Source organism: Triticum urartu, chromosome 5A, assembly GCF_056163025.1.
Source record: "Triticum urartu cultivar PI428250 chromosome 5A, HENAU_Tu73, whole genome shotgun sequence".
Lineage (NCBI taxonomy): Eukaryota > Viridiplantae > Streptophyta > Magnoliopsida > Poales > Poaceae > Triticum > Triticum urartu.
This window is the reverse complement of record NC_141877.1, coordinates 520,890,736-520,899,325: the sequence shown is the minus strand read 5'-3', so window position 1 is coordinate 520,899,325 and position 8,590 is coordinate 520,890,736.

Genomic DNA, 8,590 nt, shown 5'->3' with positions numbered 1-8,590 from the left:
CAATATACTCCCCGGGGGGTTCCGGTAACCCCCCCGGTACTCCGGTAAATGTCCAAAACCTCCCGAAACACTTCCGGTGTCTGAACATAGTCATCCAATATATCGATCTTGTCACGACTCCGATTCCCAGGCACATCGATCTAGCCGGTAACACCTCATATCACTTTGCGGCCTCACGCACGGTATTCCCACGGGTGTCGCCTTACCATGGCCCGGGACCGTTTGCCCCTGTTGGCTCACGTATATGATAGTGTCGCTAGCTAGCATCCATATGACAGAGAACCCGGGCCGACATGACTAGTCGTGAACCCAAAGTGGCACTAACTTACGGGGACAGGCATACATGAATCAACATCGAGCATGTCGGTCAGCAGCGTGCGAATCCGGGCTGTAGCACAAGGCTAACAGGACTCCGGTGAACCGGGCTATAGCAGGCTAGGCAGGACTCCAGAGGTCACCGCGTGACATTTCCCCGAAGGGACAGACACAGGAACGAAGTGAATCACATGCCGGCCAGTCAAGTGTTCCGGAGCAGTAGTGCTGGGCTAGCAGGACTCCGGTGAACCGGGCTGTAGCGGACTACTATGGCTCATGGAAGCACAAGACTACATTTCCCCATAAGAGAGGCTACCAAGGATAAACCACTAGGTTGTCGGATCCCACACATACCAAGCATTTCAATCATACACACAATATGCTCAATATGTGCAATACAACATGGCATCACAACAAGACTCTATGACTCAGAGTATTTATTCATTACGCTCCAAGGAGCAAGATAATACAAACATGGGTCTCATGACCCAACATTCAGAGCATACAAGTCAAACACATGCGAAAGCTTAACATGTCTGAGTACAGACATCTACAATGAAAAAGGCTGAGAAGCCTGACTATCTACCAGATCCTGCCGAGGACACAGGATCGTAGCTGAGGTATCAAGTTAAACGTCGAAGTCCACACAGAACTACTAGTGAGACTAAAGTCTCTCTGCAAAACATAAATTAAGCAAATGTGAGTACAAAGGTACTCAGCAAGACTTACATCAGAACTAGCTACATATGCATCGGTATCAACAAGGGGGGGGTGGTGAAGTTTGACTGCAGCAAGCCAGCTTTGACTCAGTGGCTAACCTGAACTACGACTGCAAGCAACTCTTTTGAGGTGGCGCACACGAGTCCACATATTCACCATTCAATACACCACTATGGATCCGCTCCCGTCTCCCTATGAGAAGGCCATCCATAGCATTCACACTTATCTTGCGAGTTTTAGAGTATCCACTTTCACTTGTCTATGAACTGTTATAGGCAACCCAGAAGTCCATTACCGCGGACACGGCTATTCAAATAGATGATGTTAACCCTGCAGGGGTGTACTTCTTCACACACGCTCTCACCACTTACCGCCGTTTACACGACATGTACTCGGCAATCTTCAAGCGGAAGCCCAACGAGCGTGTCGGCCACGGCCTACCTAAACACTCAAGTCTCTAGTCCAGGTTTATCGCCTATCCAGGTTCCATCCACAGGGAGTCCGGCCGAGGTTTCCACATACGGCCCCGAACGATGTGAACAGGGTTCCTGAGACACCAAACGGGCGCCCGGTACACCGTGCCACGGTGTATCTACCGCATCATAGCCCACCCCTAGGGTCAGCGCTACGCACGGTCGCCAACACACACTACTAGGGAAAAGCCTATACACAGAATCTTACCAGCAACGCACTTTAAAATCAGGCGCTGCTGCTAAGTAGCAGTAGCGCGGGCCATGGAAAATCGCTGCTGAAACAAGTTTATCAGTAGCACGTGCACTCCAAGAAGCGCTACTGCTAAAATTCCCACGACGCCACCGCGAGGCCAGTTATAGCAGCAGCGCGTTAAAATAAACAACGCTACTGCTACGTAATGTAGCAGTAGCGCATTCAGGCAATAATCACTACTGCTAAATTAACTACAAAAATCAATGAGCATTCAGCGGATTCAACGTAACATAGCAGCAGCGTATTTTTTATGTCTATGTCTATTTTTACATACTGACACATAGCAGTAGCGCGTTCAGGCCGAAAGGCGCTACTGATAGGTAGTTTAGCAGTAGCGCGTTTACCTATAGCATGCTACTGCTATTCCATTCCAACTCCCCCCACCCACTAGCCTCATCCACAGATCACACTCACACACACTCACGGTCTCCTCCTCACCCCCGCGCCACCGGTCCTCCCCCGTCGCCCCTCCCCCAATCTGCGCCGCTGTCGCCTCATCCTCCTCGCTAGACTCGGTACCGGCCTCCTCCTCCGTCCTCCCTCCACTCGCCGCTGGCCGCCCCCTCCTCGCTCCACCTTCCTCCTCGATCCGTCCTCCCTCCACTCGCTGCCGGTCGGCCCCTCCTCGCTCCTCCTTCCTCCTCCGTCCTACTATCTTCTCCCTCCTCGAGTCGCCCCTCCTTGTCCCTCCTCCCTGATACATTTTGATTTAGTAGGCTTTCATATGTAACATTTTGATTTAGTTGATATGATTCAGTTGATTTAGTAGGCTAGTTGATTTAGTTGATTTAGAACATTTTGATTTAGTTTATTTAGTAGGCTAGTTGATTTAGTTGATTTAGTAGGCTAGTTGATTTAGTTTATTTAGTAGGCTAGTTGATTTAGTTGATTTAGTAGGCTAGTTGATTTAGAACATTTTGATTTAGTTGATTTAGTATGCTAGTTGATTTAGTATGCTCGATTTAGTTTTTTTGTAATAAGTTATTTTTTGGCAAAATGTAGGTGCCAATTTAGTTAAATTTGCCACTTGTTTCCTGTGAAGTGAATCGTTAATCCTTTGCTCATATTGCTTTAGAAAAATGGCGCCACCACCAGCACCACTATGTCGACTGTGCAAGTCAAGGTGCGCTAGCAGCCTTGCAACTGGCAAGCTGTTCGGCATCTACTTCCATCCGAGTTTTCGTCATGCGGCGGTAAGAAATTAGATGAAATATAACAACTATTTTATTTTTAGTGTTGGCATTACTGCATTGTGTCATTTTGCTTTTCTTACACAGATCGTCCCATGCAATGTGAGGTTGAAATTCAACAAGCTGACAGGAGACACTGTGACATTTGAGACTCCTGGGGGGCCGTACACTATGGAGGTCGAGAAAGGACGCAATATGTCGCAGATTGGAGGAGATGGATGGGCCCGTTTCCTCGCTCGCATGCGTCTTACTGGTGGTGAGTTGATCAGATTCTCCTTCAGAGCAGAAAGACCCAAGCTGGTTGTCATTTATATCAACCTGGTGGAAGATGATGAAGATGAGGAAGATGATGAAGATAATGAGGACCCACTCAATGAATATGATGAGAACCCACTTCATGAAGCCATCATAGCTCAAAGAATGAGGCTGAGCGAGGAGGAGGTGTGCAACCTATGGGACATAATTCCGCCACGTGATGACTTTGTCGGGGTGCCATTCGTAACCCGCCTGACAAGTAGCATGGTCGATCGGCATGAAATGGTATGTTATACGTACTGCATGTAGTAATTTGATGATATATATATGCTTTATTGTTATACTTACAAATGCAAATTATCCGATTATATGCTTAGTGAATCCGATGATATGCTTAGTGTAGAGTCCAATGATATGCTTTGTGGAATCTAGTCGATGATATAATTTAGTGTAGAGTCTGATCACATGCTTATTAGTGTAGAATCCAAGGAACTATTAATAGTGTAGATAATCCATATATATACTTATTAGTAGAATTCATGATTAATTAGTACAAATGCGTAGTACTGTGTCTTTTGATAGTGTAGAAATCTAGACTTAATAGAAATATATTTGCAAGAGTATGTGTGAGGCTATTTATTAATTGATATGTTTTTCTTATTCAGAGATTGCCAAAGAACCTATCTGTGAGTTGTGGTATCGAGCCTGATGAAGAAGGCTCAGTTGGACTACGCCTTATCGCAAGGGGCTCCGTCACCACATGTACTTACCACATGGGCACAGATGGTCGCACACACTTGAACTCAGTTGGGTGGAAGAGATTCCTCGTTGGCAAGAATCTTTGTGCTGGACAGGCCATCCTAATTACTACCAGGAACACCCACCGCCCAGGCTTGAGGATGATGATCGTCGTCGATATCATCTAGAACTACATATGTGTGTGTGGCTATATCATCTAGAACTACATATGATGATCGTCGTTGATATCATATAGAACTACATATGATGATCGTCGTCGATATCATCTAGAACTAAATATGATGATTGTCGTCGATGTCACCTTGTACTGCTTGAGGATGCATGTTGAGTATATATGAAATTGTTATCTAGTACTCCCTCGGTTCCAAATTACTCGTCGTGGTTTGAGTTCAAATTTGAACTAAAACCACGACGAGTAATTTCGAACCGAGGGAGTACTACCTAGTACCTATAATGCTTTATGAAATTGATATCTAGTAGTACCTAGTATCTGGAAATTGCAGTTTATCGAAGCTGGAATGGGAAATGGTGAAAGATATAACAGTAGCACTGGACCAGGAAATCGCTACAGCTAAGTAATAGCAGCGCGTTCCTGAAAAGCGCTGCTGCTATAGTCAATAGTGGTAGCGCGGGTACAGGCAGCGCTACTACTAAGAGTTAGTTGTAGCGCCTTATTGGTAGCGCGGGCACCCGCGCTGCTGATAGGCCTAAAACCCGCGCCGCTGCTAGCCTTTTCCCTAGTAGTGACATATCCTATAAACACCAGAAACTAGTTGCAACTCCTGGATAGAGGACAAGGCTGATCAAGAAGCCGAGAGGGTCCATTGGTTTCGGGCCCAATGCGTGGTAGTAACTGTTTCATGGATCACAAACACAGAACTCAATTCCTAAGGACGGCTTCAATGAGACAACTCACCATGTACTCCTACATGGCCTCTCACCGCTACCTTTACCAAATCATGTTCACACACTTAGCTCTCAACAGTAGGACATGTTTACACACCTCCGATTCATCCCCGATGAATCAGACCTGACTCAACTCTAAGCAGTAGCAGGCATGACAAACAAACATGAATGAGTAGGCACATCAGGGCTCAAACAACTCCTACTCATGCTAGTGGGTTTCATCTATTTACTGTGGCAATGACAGGTCATGCAGAGGAAAAGGGTTTAACTACCGCAGCATGTAACAGTTGAATCGTTGTTGTCCTAATGCAGTAAAAGAGAGCAGGAGCGAGAGAGTGGGATTGTATCGGAATGAACAAGGGCTTTTTGCTTGCCTGGCACTTCTGAAGATATGATTGGGTCTTCATCAGTGTCAATGATCACAGCGTCGGTACAACGTCTATCGAGAGGGGACAACCACCAGCAATAGAGAAGAACACAATCAATGCATATGCGACAGTATGATGCATGATAATGACATGGCAATATGCTGTGATTTGAGCTAATGCGTCTAGTTATGATTTAAATGAAGTTGGTGTGAATACAAGATTCAAATTCCAACTCCATATATGATTACTTAAATGCCTTTTATTTGTTTTGTCCAAAACAGAGGACAAACATTGTTCAAACATGCATGAAATGGTACAGATGGATTCCTTGATTTTTTCTGATAATTTTTCATATATAATTTATCTTATTTGGAGTTGTGGTTGAATTTCTATGATTTTTGGAAGTTTAGGGGATTTTCTGAAAATAAATAAATCATTTAGATTTATTTAAAATACAGAAAAGCATTACTACGTCAGCCTTGCATCATGCTGACGTCATCTGGTCAACAGACGCGGTCCAGGTCAAACCTGACCAGTGGGACCCACTGGCCAGTAGTTAGTTAACTAACTAAAGTTAGTTAGTGTTAAACTAATACTAATCCTAGTTTAATTAGTGGCCTGGGGCCCACATATCAGTGACCCGGGGAGTCAAACTGGGCCCACCCAGTAAATGGTCAGCGGGGTCAAACCCGCCGGTGACTCGACGCCGGCGAGGCCCGAGACGGTGGCGCGGCTCAGAAAACGCCCACAGGGCACGGGCGAGGCCGTTCTTGGGCTCGTTGGAGAGCTCTTGCAGGCGCGCATCTAGTGGGGGTGGAGGCCGGGTCTATCGTGGCCGGAGCCAATGGCAGCGAGCTCCAAGGCGGAGGCCGGAGTTCGGCCATGTGCGGGGTTTGGGCTACAGCGTGCAATCGCGGGAACTGAGGCGCTAGCGAGGCACTACGCGATGCGGCAAGCATGTTGGGTAGCACGGGATGACCAAATGGTTGCCGGAGCGACGCCGGCGACAAGATCGAGCGGAGACGAGCTTCGGCCATGGTTGAACTATGGCCTAGAGGGTGCAAACAGGGAGGTCGATGAGCAGATCAGTGGGCTCGGGGGCGACCGGAGCGAGGCGAATCGATGAACGGCGTCCGGCGGGTACCGAGGTTAAAGACGACCCGATGGCGGCAATGCAGGGCCTCCGGCGAAGCGTGGCTCGGTGGGGAGGGCGAGGGCATCGCGGCGGAGCTTCTAGACATGTTGGAGAGGCGAGGGGGAGGCGGTGGCCGTGGTGGTGCACGTCGGCGGCAGCGGGCGCGTTCGGGGAGAGAGCGGAGAAGGGGGGAAGCCATGGGAGAGTGAGAAAAGTGAGAGGGGGACGAGGGAGAGTGCGTGGCACTCATAGACGGCGTCCTGGGTGTCGGCAGAAGCAGGAGGTGGCCGGCGTGTGGCTGCGGGCGCTGGGCACGCGCCTCTCGTCCTCCTGGCGAGAGGAGGGGGATGACTGGCAACAGCCAGTGGGATGGGCCGAGCTGGGCCAGGCCAGGGCGACAGGTAAGCTCTAACTCTCTCTCTCTTTTCCGTTTTCTTTTTCTATTTTCTGCAAATGTTTTGGCTTTTAAATAAAATTCCAGAGTATTTTCAAAAATCATGAGCTTGCTTGTGGGCACTGTTTGGAATATTTCCAACAGTAACCATTTCAGCTCATGAGTATTTGGACATTTAAAATATTTATAAAATTTAAATGTCCAATTCAAATACATTATGGGTTAATTCAAAAATCCAGGAATGGCCTATAAATATGTTCATCATTTTTGCCAGAGGTTTTCACCTTTATCAAAAATCATGAACATTTCCAGAGGGCATTTTGGATTCACTGAAAATATTTTTAAGTTGAACCTATTTGATTTGGTTCTGGTGCTAGGGTTTGAACAGCCCCCATTTCAACTTTTCAAGAATTAAACATGATGCCATGATGATCAAGCAAGGTCAAGCAAAGGCTAAGCCAGGGCTGTGACAACTCACCCCCACTAAACAAGAATCTCGTCCCGAGATTCAGGACGTGAGGTAAGAAGACAGAGGGGACACAAGGCTAACACGGTCTTCACGATCCATGTTGCACTTCATAGGAATGTTGACACGATCACCATCTTTGTCTCGATATCTTACTCCAAGAACTCCATCCAACACGATAATGGAAAGAAAATAAACTCTCGAAGAATCGATCTTCTTGAAGATCGAGCAACCGACGATCAACTCTCAGAATGATACATAGCGACATCTGTCAAGATGAGACACGATACACACATCAAGAATGATGGAGATGAGCATATGACAAGGTTTAAATAAGTAGCGGAATTCCCACACCTAGGAGGGTGGTGAACGGTGTCAATGTAGCGAGGAGTTGGGTTGCCATGATACCACAATGAGACACCTTAAAGAAGGTGACTCGCAGAGATATTCCCTTAAGTGGCAAAAAGAATTACTTTTGATCCATAGATCATTGAAACTCTTCATTCCAGCTTAAGGCCATTTACAACTGATCGTTTGAAATAGCTCGAGGAAATGGCATACTCGGACTAGGATGGAGGATGTGGACTACCTTGTTGAAGACAACGCAAGGGATGATTTTGCTTGCACGTGCTCTCAGGAACTTGAGCATTTCCATATTCATCAAGGTTCTACCAACATCCGTGTCAAGGATCCTGGCAACACATCTTACTACTTTGACAAATAGTGATGGACAATGCAGATGCATAGAAAGACACCCCTTTCTCAGATTTCACCTTAGCGAGGCCAAGGGAACGAAATCTGGATGATCGACCGAGAGACATTTAGCACCCCGCTTCTAATGTTCTCCTTGATGTGCTAGCGCAACCCATTTGTAGATATGGTTTGATAACTAGAACATCAAGTAAAAGGTCAGACTTCGGAAGCTTAAGAATCCATAAGGAATAACTACAGAGGCAGATCCTGCGAGATCCTTATGGGAAAGTGGCCAACATTCTTCAATCGGGATTGAGGGAGTCCCGGATAAGGGGGTGTCCGGATGGCCGGACTATACCTTCAGCCGGACTCCTGGACTATGAAGATACAAGATTGAAGACTTCGTCCCGTGTCCAGAAGGGATTTTCCTTGGCGTGGAAGGCAAGCTTGGCGATACGGATATGCAGATCTCCTACCATTGTAACCGACTTTGTGTAACCCTAACCCTCTCCGGTGTCTATATAAACCGGAGGGTTTTAGTCCGTAGGAGAACATAGAGAACAACAATCATACCATAGGCTAGCTTCGAGGGTTTAGCCTCTCCGATCTCGTGGTAGATCTACTCTTGTACTACCCATATCATCAATATTAATCAAGCAGGAC